Source organism: Phoca vitulina, unplaced genomic scaffold (assembly GCF_004348235.1).
Source record: "Phoca vitulina isolate PV1807 unplaced genomic scaffold, GSC_HSeal_1.0 scaffold68, whole genome shotgun sequence".
Classification (NCBI taxonomy): domain Eukaryota; kingdom Metazoa; phylum Chordata; class Mammalia; order Carnivora; family Phocidae; genus Phoca; species Phoca vitulina.
Genome location: NW_022589771.1, coordinates 1194715 through 1210178, shown reverse-complemented (window position 1 = coordinate 1210178; position 15464 = coordinate 1194715). Strand labels below are relative to the sequence as shown.

The 15464-nt window shown below is 43.5% G+C and overlaps 1 protein-coding gene across 1 annotated transcript in view; it reads right to left on the bottom strand.

Annotated features, from left to right (window-relative positions):
- Positions 1-12127, bottom strand: part of DYRK1A (dual specificity tyrosine phosphorylation regulated kinase 1A) — a 148644-nt gene extending 136517 nt beyond the window's left edge. Inside the window, exon 1 of the mRNA XM_032392599.1 lies at positions 11897-12127. The gene's annotated coding sequence lies outside the window, so the exon portion shown is untranslated. The remainder of the gene's footprint in view (positions 1-11896) is intronic.
- Positions 12128-15464: the final 3337 nt, after the last annotated feature.

Genomic DNA, 15464 nt, shown 5'->3' with positions numbered 1-15464 from the left:
TCTCTCTCTCTCTCAAATAAATAAATAAAATTTAAAAAGATACTCCTTTGGTCCTTGAGACCAACTAGTAAAAATCAAAACATGTATTTCACTGATTCATTCAACAAATGTTTACTTAGTACTTATTATGTGTCAAGCCTTTGCTGATCCCTGTGACTGCAAGGGGGAACAAACCACTGCCCCTACTCTCTGAAAGGCATTAATCAAATAAGCATTAAAAAAAATTATCAACTGTAGGGGGCATGGGTGGCTGAGTCGGTTAGGAGTTCGACTCTTGATTTCAGCTCAGGTGGTGATCTCAGGGTTGTGAAACGGAGCCCAACATGGGGCCCTCCCTGTGTTCAGCATCAAGTCTGCTGGAGACTCACTCACTCCCTCTGCCACTCCTCTCCTCTCGTGCGCTCTCTCCCTCTCCCTCTCAATAAAGAAATCTCTTAAAAAAAATTATCAACTGTAATAAGCACTATGGAGGAAATGCACAAGACATTAGATATTAAAAAAGAAGAGGTGATGGGAGGGGGGGTACTTTCCCTGACAAAGTGACATTGCGGCTGAAAGTGCAGGAGGAAAGAAGTTCACTGCAATAAAGGGGATGCCTGCTGGCTGAAGCAGCAGCACATGTGCAAACAGGGTCCGGAGCCTCAGAAGGAAGACTGTGTCACTGAGCTGGGGCCGCATCACTGAGGTACAGGGTCCTGTGACTAGTTTGGTCTTTACTCTAGAATCACAATGTATCGTTAAAGAGGTTTCTTTTTTTTTAACGACAAAGAATTTTTATTCATCATTTGTTCAAATTGCTCTTCTGTGCCTGTCCATTCCACTGAACTTTCCTTATTCCTTGACTTTCATTATATGCCCACATGCTTTATTTTCGATGTCTGCATCTTTGTCTTACTCAGCAAGAAGCCTTCCTCCAAGCTGTCTCTCATGAATCCTAAGACTCACATCTTCAATTTCTTCCCTCTGCATAGCTGACGCTAATACTGCTGAGTAACTGTGAGCCTTCAGGCCAATTCTTAGGTAAACTCACCTAGCTTTACTGACATTTTGAACTGTACCACAGAACGATTATAGGGAAATTCAAAAAGTAAAATTAGATTATAATATACTCAAATGAGATCCTAATAATTTCCCTACCATTGCTATTTTGAAAAAACTTCTACAAAATCTTTTGTACCAAGGAAGTAATGTCATTCTGTAATGAATGTGTTTGATGTAAAGATGAAATTAAAAAATAAAAATAAACCACTACTGAGATGACTGACAGTTGTTCTTTTCAAGGGGAAATGGTCAAATCAGAACAAATTTTTCAGCACACAGTATTTGTCTTAAAGACTGGAGTCCTATTTAACCCAAATAAACTTTAACTCAAAATTAACTGTCACAAGAACTCTAAGATGAGACAAAAATTTGACCTTCAAAAAGCAACATAAAAAATTACTCAACTTCATGGGCTGTGTTCCCTTCAATAATGTATGTCCACTCTAGAAAGTCTGTAAACCTACTCTGGGGATTACTAAAGATCCCCACCCCCAATCCTAACTTCTCTGATGGCCCAGACAGTGTAGGCTTTGCTGTAGCACTAATTCCCAGGCCCTAGTTCCATGTCTGGCACTGCTAAGTACTGAATAAATAATTCTAAACACCTCACGGGATAAATGTTTAGATTACTGTCTCCCGGTAAGGATACCTGTGAAAGTAAAGAGAATATGATATTTTTCAGGAAAAATACAAAGACACTCAGAATAAACTAAACTCTCTCTCATGTTCAGTTACTCTTTTTCAAACCACGTATCATAATATACCTTTTTCTTTCCAGATTCACACCTTCTAGCATTGCCTTCTCCCATTGCCCCATTTTTAAGCTCATCTTTAGTGACTTCCACCTGTCCCTAATGGAAGTCTGAACTACAATAATAATTCCATCTTCTGTTCTTTAACAGTTCCTTCAGGCCCTCAGGAGGAAATACTCTCAACTGTCCCATTAAACGAATCATTCCCATACTATACTGCTACCAATGTTTAATTCTCTCCTTTCTATATCCAAAAATTTGGCCACACAGCTGTTTGAACCCAGAAATATTCACTTGTTCTGTTGGAAATTAAATCACTGAGAATTTTTTAAGGCACTCCAAACTCAGCTCTCCCATTTGACTTCTACTTTTTATCTTATTCTTTCATGCCTATACACCTAGAATGAGCCTGCCTTCCAGGCCCTCCTTCTTACTGTGTCATGTCCCTAACCCAGACTTGTCATCACAGTTCTGCTGAAACACCTTCAATTGCCCCAATCAAATGCCTCATAATATTTAAGACCCATCACTCTTTCTCAGTGTAACTGTCCCTATCCCTCCTCCAGCATCTCACACACATGCACTCTCTGAAACTCTGGGTACATGAATCTGTCATTCTACTAAGGCACCCCTCACTTCCCCTGCCACCACAGGACCCCCCCCCTTCAGCAGACTATCAAAACTCCAGGTTATACCAAGACTCAGTCCCTCCTCCTCAAGGCACACTCAAATCCCCAGAATTCTTACTTCCCTTTCTTCTGGTTCTTCATACATCAATACCTCTCACTGTTAGCAGTCAGGGTCTTACCTATGTTGATGGTGCCTATATACACACAACAATCTCAATGCTAACAGCACAGGTAACCAAATCTTACTTCTGTAGTCAGAGCTTCTACCACCACAATGCACATACCTCATATAGAGGACAAATGTTTACTCAACTGAAGAGGAATAAGAATTCCCTTTTACGGGGCGCCTGGGTGGCTCAGTCATTAAGCGTCTACCTTCAGCTCAGGTCATGATCCCAGGGTCCTGGGATCGAGCCCCGCATCAGGCTCCCTGCTCAGCAGGAAGCCTGCTTCTCCTTCTCCCACTCCCCCTGCTAGTGTTCCCTCTCTCGCTGTGTCTCTCTCTGTCAAATAAATAAATAAAATCTTTAAAAAAAAAAAAAAAAAGAATTCCCTTTTACAGTTTATCAAAGCATTTACAATTACAAGCATCTACAAGTTATCAAAACATCAGTTTTTCATTCAACAGAATAAAGAAATACAGGAAAATCAGAAAATATTTAATTATATATCTGACAAAGAATATTTTGTTATTAAAGTACAAGACTTAGAGTACAACTTAAGATGTTCAAACTCACTCATAATTAAAGAAATGCAAATCCAAACAACTAAATATCATTTTCACCTATTAAACTGACAAAGATTTAAAACTCTAATAACACCAATGTTGGTGAGATCTGGGAAACTGAACTCTCAGACACTGCTGATGAAGTATAAATTGGTGCTACTTTTGAGAAGACAATTTGGCAAGGCATTGCCAAACGTGCATATACTTGGTGAACCGGCAATTTCCCTTAGAAATATATATCATGTGGCTAAGGCTCACAGAACACAGTTATATGTACAAGGATGTACACTTCAGCATTGTTTAAAACAAAAATACAAGAACAATTTAAATGTTCTTTAATAGAGATTGATTAAATTGTGGTACATCCATAACATGGAATACTTCCTAACCATTAAAAATAACAGAGAAAACTATGAGCTGATGTGGGAATATTTCTAAAATAGATCAAGACGTTTAAGATGCAAATCTGTGTGTTTAGGGCGCCTGGGTGGCTCAGTTGGTTAAGCGACTGCCTTCGGCTCAGGTCATGATCCTGGAGTCCCTGGATCGAGTCCCGCATCGGGCTCCCTGCTCAGCGAGGAGCCTGCTTCTCCCTCTGACCCTCCCCCCTCTCATGTGCTCTCTCTCTCTCATTCTCTCTGTCTCAAATAAATAAATAAAATCTTTAAAAAAAAAAAAAAAAAAAAGATGCAAATCTGTGTGTTTAGCATGATCCAGTTTGCTTTTAAGTGCATAGACACTGTACACACATCCATCACAATGTCTACGAACTTTAAAAAAATAAACAGGATCAGGGAAACCTGGCTGGCTCAGTCGGTGGATTATGTGATTCTTGATCTTGAAAGTCATGAGTTCCAGGGCCACACTGGGGTTAGAGTTTACTTAAATAAAAAAAAAACAAAAAAACCTGTAATTAATTTTTAAAAAATAGGATCATACTGAACAATACTGCTCTGTAACATACACATAATAAATGTTTAAAATAGATATACTTGCACATACATGCATAGGACATTTCTGGTAGGAAAAACAACTATTCCCTATGGAGCATGAGGCAGGGGGTTGATATGACAGCATCCTATAGGGCCTGAGCTTTTTTTTTTTTTTAAACCATGAGGACATATTACTTGATGATCTTTTAAAACCTAAAATTCCCTAGGTGATCAGAACGATTCCTTATATATTTGATATGGTGTCAGACTGCTCAAATAGGAATGATGAACACTAAGAAAAAAAGCCTTCTACTCCAATACTCAAGTGGGTCTTCAGCTAAATTATCCACAGTCCCATTACCAATACTCTTAGTGACAGGAGGCCAGAAGTCCAGTCTAATACTACCAACCTCTGGCCACAAGAGAAGCCTCCATGAACGCTTCCAGAACTATACCACAAGCTGACACTTCTCAAACATGCCCTTCATCTTCCTCTGGGCTAGGGCACATGTGCCGACTCTTCCCTCCCCTTCCCACAAACCTCTCTTGTTAGTGCAGGTGCTATCTCCAATTCTTAAAATGGCAGCCAACTAATTCATAAAGTGTTAACCTGATATACAGATAAAGGACATTCCTCTGGGAATATTTCCATTTTAAATTAGGGAATCCACCTCAACTTAATCTAAAGGAATGAATTCAACAGTGAGAATTGCAGATGAAAAACCAAGTAATAATTTGAGGACAAAACCTACCTTGGTTCCTTCTAATCATGCCAGGCTAGCACCTACCTATCATGTACCCTAATGCTACAGGTACACTGCCCTATCCACCACAGCACTGACATTAACAATACCTTTAAAACCTCAACTTCCCATCCTTAAATATTCACTTGACTACTTGCTAAAAGAATTAAGTGATCCAACTATTCACTACCAATGAGCTCACACATAAAAAACAACTATTTGAGAATGACTAATATCCCTATAAAATCTCAACACAGTTGGTACTTGGTCCTCTTCTGCGTTCACAAAAAGAACGAAGAACTACGAGTCAGAAAAACATCCACTAATTCTTGAGCAGCTCACTCTGGAGTACCGGTTAGTCATTTAGTTTCTTTGCGTCTATTTCCTTCTCTAAAATGAGGGCGAATAACTATATCAATGTTTCCCAAAGTCTTTCTACTGCACCAGGATTACCTGGAATCCTAATTAAAAAAGTAGATGCCAGAGCATCACCCCAAACCTATAGATAGAGAAGTATCTGAGTTTGGGAGTCCCACAACTTTGAGAAGTTCTCCAGAAGCCTGTTTGAGAACCATTAGTTTCTCAGCTCTCCACTAGATCTAATAACAACACTCTAGTTCAAAAGAATCCTAGATCTTCCTCTTTGTTCAAACCCACAAAACTTAAGAGGAACATACCCGGATAGTAAATGTATTTCTAAACATCACTGCTATCCTCCTCCTTGCAACTCCAGTGACTCAAAACATTTACTGAAAACCTGACAAGATTCAAGTGTTATTCCAACAGTTTGCCGAGGGTATGAGTCTGAATACATACAGTAGGAATACATTCTAGGAAACTATTAAAACAAAATCCAAAAGTTTAGATTCCAAATACTGTTTACATACAATATAGTCACAGCAATCAAGAACCACGTACCTATCTAAAATAATGTGCTATTAGAGCCAAAATTCATTTACTACTAAAAGTTTAGCTACATTTTTCTAATCTGACTATATATGTATATATTACAGACACTGAATAGTGATCTATTTAAATTTGCACACCACAGTTCAGAAGACTAATGACCAAATATGGAAAATAAGTCTTATTAATTAGTGCAGTAAAAGTTGTCTTTCCAAGGTTTATTTCTGTATGTTTCTTCCAAAACATTTCAAAGTGTGACAGGAAATGTTTCATAATTCCCCATTCTCCTCTTCTTCAGTAGAAACAGATTTTCAACCAAACAGCCACCCTGCCAGAGACCACATATCCCAGCCTCCTTTGCAGCTAAATGTGGCCACCTGAACGTTTTGACCAACAGATATGAACAGAAGTCACGTATGCAACTTCCAGGCTTGTCTTTTAAAAAAGGGGATGTGTTTTCCCAACACCTGTTCCTAGATGGTGGATATGGTGGGGAGCAGTCTTGTACCACACAGAAAATGGTGTTTCCCTAAGCGGAGGAAAGCAACAAGACAGAAGGAACCAAGGTCCCCTCTACCATGAAGCCACTACATCAGCCTTAAAATTACTTACATGAGAGAGAAATAAACGTGTTTAAGCTACTGTATTTAATCAGAACAAAGGCCCAATCTTGTGTTCTAATTAATGCATAAAGTAAGTTTAAATTTATAACAAATATTAAGCAATAGCTCCTTATTAATTCAGTAAAGTTGAAACTCTATAAATTCTTGGGTAACCCTACTACTGAAATTATTGCTACTGTACCAACTTATGTTTATATGGCATTTTACACTTTTGCAAAGCACCTCATTATAGTATCTCATTCCACATTCTCAAAATCCTGGGAAGGGCAGCTGGTACTGTATACATTTGGCATATAAAACACTGAAGTTCAGAGAAGCTACTTTACCCAAGATTGCACAATTATGGAGTGGTACTAGGACAGGATTCTGACATATAGGTTCCATCCTCTGTATACGTATACATTTATCTACCCCTGCTGTACTGGAAGCATGATCAAAAAAAAATTATTCCTGTCTAGATGGACTTTACAACCTGATGGAGAAAGGAAGAGACAGACATTAAATAAGTGTATCTGTGAATATGTATGAATAATTACACAGCTATCTGCAGTAAGAGCTATAAAAAAAAGGAGAGTCCTATAAGAATGCATGGCTAAGGAACCTACCTAGACTGGGGTTTTGGGGAAAGTCTCTCTGAAGAAGCAGCATTTATCCTGGGACCACAAGTATGAGTACAAATGGAGAGGAGGAAAAAGAGGGAGAACAGAGAGGAGGAGACTATTAAGAAATGTATAGGTTACCTCAATCTACACAAGGGCCCTACGTTAAGTACCACCAACCCCATGTTACAGATGAAGAAACCCATGCTTAGCAAAATCACACTGCCAGCGAAGGACCTGTCGAGATTCCAGCAGTGCCTGACCCTGGAGCCTCTCTGCCCAGCACCATATCACAGGCCTATACTCTCTCCACAGCATCATGCTGCCTCAAATGCCATCTATAACTAGATTTTGTGCAGATTTGGGATGGGTGTCAGAGCATCTTTTTACCAAAACGCTTATGCTAGGATGCCAACTCTAACCATAAATATCCATAAAACTTAAAAAAAGAAAAAGAACCCACTCTTGTCATTGGAAATCTGATATACTTAGAAAAATTACAGGGTTATTTAATGAACAGGGATGTTATGTAAAATAGAGGTGATGTTGAAAACCAGATTCATTCCATGTTAAACCAGTTCCCTAAGCTCCTCCCCACTGATTTATACAACCATTTTAACTATGAGAACATAAAACTCACAACAATTCATCAAGAGTAAAAATCCATTTTAAGCTATCAATGCACCATATATCAGATACACGCATATGTCCCTCAAACAAAAAATGTGTTGTCAAAACTTTAATAGTACTATATAAACTTTTAAAAATCCCCTTCTAGAGGAGAGGGTATGTAGCTCTGGTAGAAGAATCAATTGTTAAGAAGCCCAAGTGGTTCTACATTAGCAAAAAGTATGCCTACAAGGAACCTCATTCTAGATATCCAATGTACTGTAAATTATTATCTCCAATAGAAAATTTTAACTCGTTATACAATTCTGAAAGTATGATTTCAAAGCAAAAGCCTAACTTTTGAAAAATACTTAGCTGGTCTATACAACACAATACTTCCAAATCATGTCGTTTTCATATAATAAAAAAAAAGAAACTAAGGCTGCCTGTAGCCACTAAGTGAGGAAACAAGACTTATCTTTAATTACTTAATATGAACGTTAGATTATTTTCATCCTGTGAACCCAACATTTCATTTTCCAAGTAACCAACGATAAACCTTATAGCTCTAGCTTAACACTGCAGGCAAGACTTCAAAAGATTTCTTCATTTAGGGGCAACGGAGAAGTTTTAGGTAACTTAAAATAATCTGATTTTTTTCCCCAAGTAATTAAAAAATTTTAACGCCCCCTGCAATTTTTAATCAAAAATTGTGCAAGCCATGGGTTATGAATTACAATTTCTCTAGCCTTCAAAACATTGCCCAATGGTTAAAATAATATACGGTAAGAAGTCTTTTAAAAAGCATAATCACTATACATACATAAGGTGCTCTTACACAAGTCAGTCACACAATACCTTTTGACAGGGCAAACTGTTTGTATCAAGTTTCAGGGGACCATGTTTGATAACTTCAAGTAGTATCTTTACTTCTAAGTAGAAAACATGTGAAACTACCAAAACACTCAACAGAAAGTAGAGATCCTTAGCTCACAGTTGAAACTACTGATAATGAATATAAAACAAAATTGTGAGAGTAATAAAATTTTGTGAAGGAAGAACTAAGTTCTTTATAAAGACTCTTCCTGGAAGTTTTTGGGTTGTGCTGGGTTCAGATGGTTCATTTCTTTCTTGCAGGAAGGAGAGAAATTGCTGGGGGTGTGGGTGTAGGAAATATGAAAGTTCTTTGAAGTAAGAGAGAAGCTAATGCTAAAGCAAAAACATTGACACCTTTATCACAAATACCAAGAGTCACAAATGAAGCCCCCTCTTCTATGAATCTTACTTTTAGTCTCACATATAAGGCAATTCCCTTCACACTCATAATAAAGCTACTTCTTTCCAAATTTTCTTCCCAAAACTAGATACTTGCCAACCATAAACACGTGAAAACATCCCTGAGTAATCTAACTAGCTAAACTGGTTTTTATTTAAAAAAAAAAAAAAAAGTTTAAGCAGTACCCAAGATTCGATACAAATTAGCATTTTCTTTCTTTCTTTTAGTTTCAAAACAAAATGCATGCCAAAGGTCATTGTATACCTTGTTACAAGTCATCCTTAATTTTGCTTTTGCAGATAAATATTCACAGGACTATAAAAACCTATATATGTAAATTCTTTAAATACCAGTCACTGCACTTACCACTGCCTACCCCCATCTTTAAATCATAAACACAATAAATCTCCATAAATAAAACTAACGGGACAAACATCTGTCAACATTCTAGAGGGGGGAAAAAATTCTAACCAAGGGTCTTTTTCACTATACACATTCCCAAACAAGACATTGCATTAAAATGGTGTATTTTCATTTATTTTGAATGTTAGTTCCCCTAAAGACTGGACTAACTGGTTGATTTTTTAATCCAAGCACACAGTAATTTTGTCTCTCTCTTAAGTTTCTAATAGGTCCCACCAAAATGTTTTTAAAATATGTTTAAGAAGCTGGGACGCCTGGGTGGCTCAGTGGGTTAAGCGACTGCCTTCGGCTCAGGTCATGATCCTGGAGTCCCGGGATCGAGTCCCGCATCGGGCTCCCTGCTCGGCAGGGAGTCTGCTTCTCCCTCTGACCCTCCTCCCTCTCATGCTCTCTGTCTCTCATTCTCTCTCTCTCAAATAAATAAATAAAATCTTTAAAAAAAATAAATAAATAAAAAATAAAATAAAATATGTTTAAGAAGCTATCTTATACCTATATTACAAATTCCTAATAACAAAGATCTCACTAGATCATTTAGTCCACGTCCCACCCCTACCAATAATGACCATCCATTCATTCAAGTCTATTCCTTCGAATCAAAATCATTCTTAGATTTTAAAGTGTGCCTTCACCTTACACAGGGGTGACCCCAGAATAATTAATTTCTGAGCTTATGCCTCTTATCAACTTTTTATACTGTTTTACAATAGTACTTGGTACACATGTTAACAGAAGTCCTTAACTTTCTGATAAGGTTTGAACTCTAAATGAATTTGGACAGCCAGCATAAGCACCAGGGCTATTTCAAGACCAATCCTCCAAAAGCACTGGGGTACTTGAAGTGTAAGTCATGTGTATATTAAAAATCTTAACTGTAACGGAGTAAACTTTTTCTTAACTGCTGTTTCTTTGAAACTACCTTCTTCAATTTAAAATCTTAGCACATGAAATTTCAGTTCTAGTGTCACATTTATAGTCTATCTGAAAATAATCTCTCTCAAAGTAAACAATCAAGACGTGAGAATTTAAGAAATTTAAAAAAAACAAAAGCTAAAGGTAATTCCACTGAATTATTAAAACTCCCCAAAATCAAAATATTAAATATATCCATTCTTAAACACTTTGTATATGTAAGGTACAAGGGGTCATACAGGAAATCTAAGTATTCAAAGATTTTTAAAATGCCTAAAAATAACTTTTACACAAAACTTTGCTATGACTCATCAATACTTAAGCGATGCCTACAATTAAAATTGTGAAGAACAAAACGCACCAAAAAATATCTTTTAATTCCTTCCATTCAATAACTAACTAGTTTGGGGAGTGGGGGGACTGACAAGTTTCACTAAGAGGGTCTCTTTTCCATCCTTCCACTTCCACAAAGTTAATTCTGTGCTCAACACTGTCAGTGGCACAATCTCTAGGTTAGAACCCTGAGTCATTACACACAGATCGCTCCAAATTTGCCAGTGTTTATAATAATCAGTTATAACCTAGTGATTATGAGCCCAGGCTGGCTACAGACTCCGGCTCCTCGAGTCCCAGCTGTATGACCTTGAATGAGTCACAGCTCAGTTTCCTCATCTGTGAAATGGGTTAACAGTTCCTACCGGTAGGAAATGCGAGTTCATACATGTAAAGCCCTGCGAAGACTGCCTGGCACTCTTTGTCCTCATCTTTAAAAAAATCCGTGTGAAAACAATGCTATACGGGGTATTTTCTGACAACTTGGGCGGAATTCAAAAACCAAACGGTGCTGGCATTCGAGGGCTGCACCTAGATTACAAGGTTCGTATAATCTAGGGTTGAACGAAAAGCACAGACCAGTAGTCGGAATCACTCACTCACTAATTTTGCCATTTTTAACTATTTCAGGCTAGGGAGGGGCCTTTCGCTAGGCGTTAAGATATTCAGCAGCTCTGGTGGATCCAAGCGAGAGCTGGTTTGTGCCTGTAAATAGACTTGTGAAGTTTTGTTGCAGTAGCCAGGTATCAATTATAATTTACGCATTCTCAACCACCAACTCCTCCGGCTGCTAAACAGGTCATTACTCCACCTCGAGTGGCCGGGATCACTTGCACTCACTGCACAACTTCGGAGCACGCCGAGTGCCCTCGCTCCAGCACACACCCCAAACGGCCGCTGAGGGACCCAGCCCCCGACCTTCCCCGGCGCCTCGCCCAGCAGCCAGCCCCGTTTTCTTAACCCGTGCATTGTCCTTGCGGAGAACCCCGGCGGTTCCCACACTGGTGGGGACCGAGAGGAGGGACGAGGGAGGAGCTGGGGGAAGAGGATGAGGAGGAAGAGGAGGAGGAGGAGGAAGACAACCTCCTCCCCTCCGCTCGGGCGACCAGTGAAGGTCTGGCGCTTTCTCCGGCCCCCAGGCCCCGGCTCCCGGGAGGCCGCGGCCCCTGCTCCCACCCTCCGCAACTTTCCCTCCGCTCGCACCCGCCTCTCCTCCGGGACCCGGCCTGTCGGGCTCCCTCCCCCGGCGGCCGGCCCCGGGCCGCGGCGCCTCCTCCTAAAATGGCAGGTCCCTCCCTCCGCCCGGCCGGCCTCGGCGCGGGCCCGGCTGCAGGCCGCGGGGGGAGCCGGGCGCCGGGCCGGGCGGGGCCGCGGCCGGGCCGGACACTCACCGGGACGATGGCGGGGCGCTCGCGCCGCTCCCTCCGGTGAGTCTCAGCCTCGGGCTCCCACCGCTGCGCTCCCGCCGCGGCCTCCGCAGCCAGCGCCGCCCCGGCCGCCTCTCTCCGCCCCCGGCGCTCCCGGCTCCGCGGCCGAGCCGCAGCCTTCTCAGTCTCTCTCCGGCTCCGCGGTTCCAGCGGCGCCCGGGGCCGGGGAGGCGACAGCCCCCTCCCCGGCAAATACCGCAGTCCCCGGACCCCGGCTCCCGGCGGCGGGGCCGCGCGGCCCGGCCCGGCGCGGAGGGCGGCGGCGGCGGCGAGGCCGGGCGCCGAGTCGCGGCCGCTCCCGGCGGCTTCTTCCCGAGGAGGATTTTGTAAATCTCACAAAATGGCGCGCGCTCCAAACCTGCGCAGCGAGAAGCGCCGGGGCCCGAGCGGCGGCGGCGGCGGCGGCGGCGGCTCCTCCGCCAGGAGAGCCCGAACCGCCCGCCCCCGAGTCCCCGCACAGACAGACAGACACACACACACTCACACACACACGCACGCACACTCGCCCTCGCACACGCTCACTCACACACACACTCTCACACTCACACCGGTCCCGCCCGCTCGCCGGCGGCGGCAGCGGCACCAACAGCAGCAGCAGGAACAGCAGCAGCAGCAGAAGCGGCGGCGGCGGCGGCGCCCGCACCCCCCGCTCGAGGTGTCCGCTCCCTGAGCCCGACCTGGGCCGCGATCAGCAGCAGCGACGGCAGCAGTCTCCCCGGATCCCCCCGCCGCTCTTGCCGCCGCCACCCCCGCCTCACTCCAATGGGGCTTTTTATTATTATTCGGGCGGGAAGCGAAAGGGTTTAAAAAAAAACCAACCAACAAAATGGCGACGGACCGACCCGGTCGCTATAGCAACTGTCAATCAAAACGCAAAACCCCGGCTGACGTGCTGACGTCCTCCTCCCGCCCCCCGGCCCCAAGCCGGCGGGCGGGGCCTGTTGCTCGGGCAACGGCAGATTCCGTTCCCTCCTTTCTCTCTACCCCTTCGTCCCCAACCAACCACCCAACCCCCTCAGGTCACGTGAAGGATAAATTCGGAGCTCGGGCCCGCTACGAGTGTCAGAGGAGGGCGCGTGATTCGCTCGGGGGAGGGGAGAGGAGGGGGACGGCCAGGCCGAGGGAGGGAAGGGAAGGAAAGAGAAGGGAAGGGGGGGGTGAGGCGGCCGCCCGGCCTGTGCGCGAGCGCCCGCCGACTCCCCGGCCTCCTGGCCGCGCCCCGCCCAGCGCCCGCGCCCGCGTCCGCGCCCGCGCCGACTGCGGCCCGGGGAGCGCGCGCGGCCTCCGCGCCGCCACCCCCGGAACCCCGCGCTTCCGCGTCGTGCGCCCGCAGCCCCGCCCGCGCCGAGGGGTGGGGGGAGGGAGGGGGCCGGGCTCTGCGGCCGCGCGGGGACCCGGGAAGCCCACCCCCTGGCGCCCCGGCCGAGGGCTCTCACCTTCATCCCCGGGGAGCGCGCCGGCCGCTGGAAGGCGGCCCGGGTGCGCACGGCCGCGCGTTTCAACTGTTCTTCGAAGGGCTCGCGTGCCCCCCTCGCCGGAAAATGCCCACGGAGGCCGCGGCGGGGGTGGGGAAGAGGCCGCCTCCGCGTTTCAGACATCTCAGGAATTCCGGACGCTTCGCCCGAATCTGGGATGCCCCTGCGGCTGACACCTTGATTAAATACTGCCTCTCGATTTTTGCAGCAACCAATGCCAACGATCAGATATTATGCATGGAACCATCATAAAAACTTTTTTAGGCTGTGCACGCTCTCCCAGGCTTTACCACCTATTTCAAGCCCCTCCGCAACCTTTCTGGGAGCAGCCTTTCCTTCCCGATCTGAATGCCCCTTACATTAATCCTCTTGAGCTATTACTGTATCCTTGCTGCCCACCTCCCTGTTTTTCTCTTTGATGGACCATCTCAGCTTCCCAATTCTTAATTCGCCCGCCATTCAACATTATGGCTCTCGTTTATTTGTATTTTATCTACCCCTCCGCCTGACTAAATGTCGCTAGTTGTGCTCCCTGGCATTAAAATCTAGGTATGCTAGTAGCCATGCTGTGCTGGCTACTTTGTAATTAGTAGACAGCCACTGGCTAAGAATTGTATTCTGTACGAATGCGAATAAATGGCACTTAAAATGTCATGCTGAAAAGGATAAGGTAGATATTATTTTACACCAAGTCACTAATTTATTGATGTCTAAGCTTATTTATCGTGTTCCTACCAGTTTTTTCTTAAGCTGTTCACAAATACATTAGCAACAGACAGGATCTCATAGGTGTAAAGAAAAGTCCCCGTAATAAGTACTGGTCTCTATCCTATGTGACTCAAGGAAAGACACTTGCTTTAAATGATTTACAAGTGTTTCCCTCCTACAGTTATTAGAACATTGATATTAGGCAACAATTCAAGTTAGCACAGGCCCTAAATCAGACTAAACCTAAAATAAATTAGCTAAAAAGTAGTCAGGCAAATAGCTTACTTCAGACTGACTCTCCATGTTATCAAAAGTTCTTTTGGATTACTCTCCCTCAAAAATGCCCTAGTAATGTAATTAAAATCCACTTTCAACTTGATTGTTTTTGGAAGGAGTGTTCAAGGGTGGCCCTATTAAGACAAGAGATCCCACCTTGACTCCTCCCAAGCTCACACTTCCACTTACACAGTTAACACAATCAACTCCTTCCTGGCTGGCTCCTGTTCTCCCTGGTCCCCACCCCACCCCATTCACCACAGTTTCTCCTCTGTCAGAACACAAGCATTTGCAACCTGTAACACTAGATTTGAGTCAAATTTTTATTGCTGGTAATAAAGGAGACTTGCATAATTAAACTTCTAGGTAGCCTGGAAAAAAAAATATGACAATGTCTCAGAAAAAGTGCCCTTGTCTTCAGTCAAATCAATCTGGAAGATCAGGTTGAGGCAGAATCTTGAGCTAATAATCATGCATAATATAAGGCATTGCTGGTCTTCATATCTAGAAGGCTGTACCCCTCCTCCCCAACACGCGCCCCCCCCCCCAAGCCTGACAGCCTTACACAACATTGATCAATGAACTACCATGTCCAGGCTGGAATGCTGTAAAATAGTTTTATATAGGCTTCACCTAAAAAGTAACCTGTAAATTGTACTAGCTCCATACAAATGAACACAGGTAAGTAGGAAGGACTCTGGTAGAAAAGCCAGTTTAGTGTTGCCCAGGCTCACCAATGTCACCTGAGACTCTCCCTATGAGACTCAGTGGCAGATATATCTATTCATAGAAGTGAACCTCTAAAAGGGAAGACCCCCTCCCTCAACTCACAAGTAATAACAGCTTCCATTTACCCAGTAAATTCTAAGATCTCTCTAATCTCATAGCAACATTACATCCCCATTGTACAGATGAGAAAATAAGTCCTGAGTAAATAACTTTCCCAAGGTCTTACCACCAGTAAGTGGTAAAGTCAAAATTGAAATCCAGGTGTAATTGCAAAGCCCATGGTCTTTCCACCACACCAAGATGGTTCAAGAGTATTAGGAGATTGGGTCTTACCAAGGCAATCA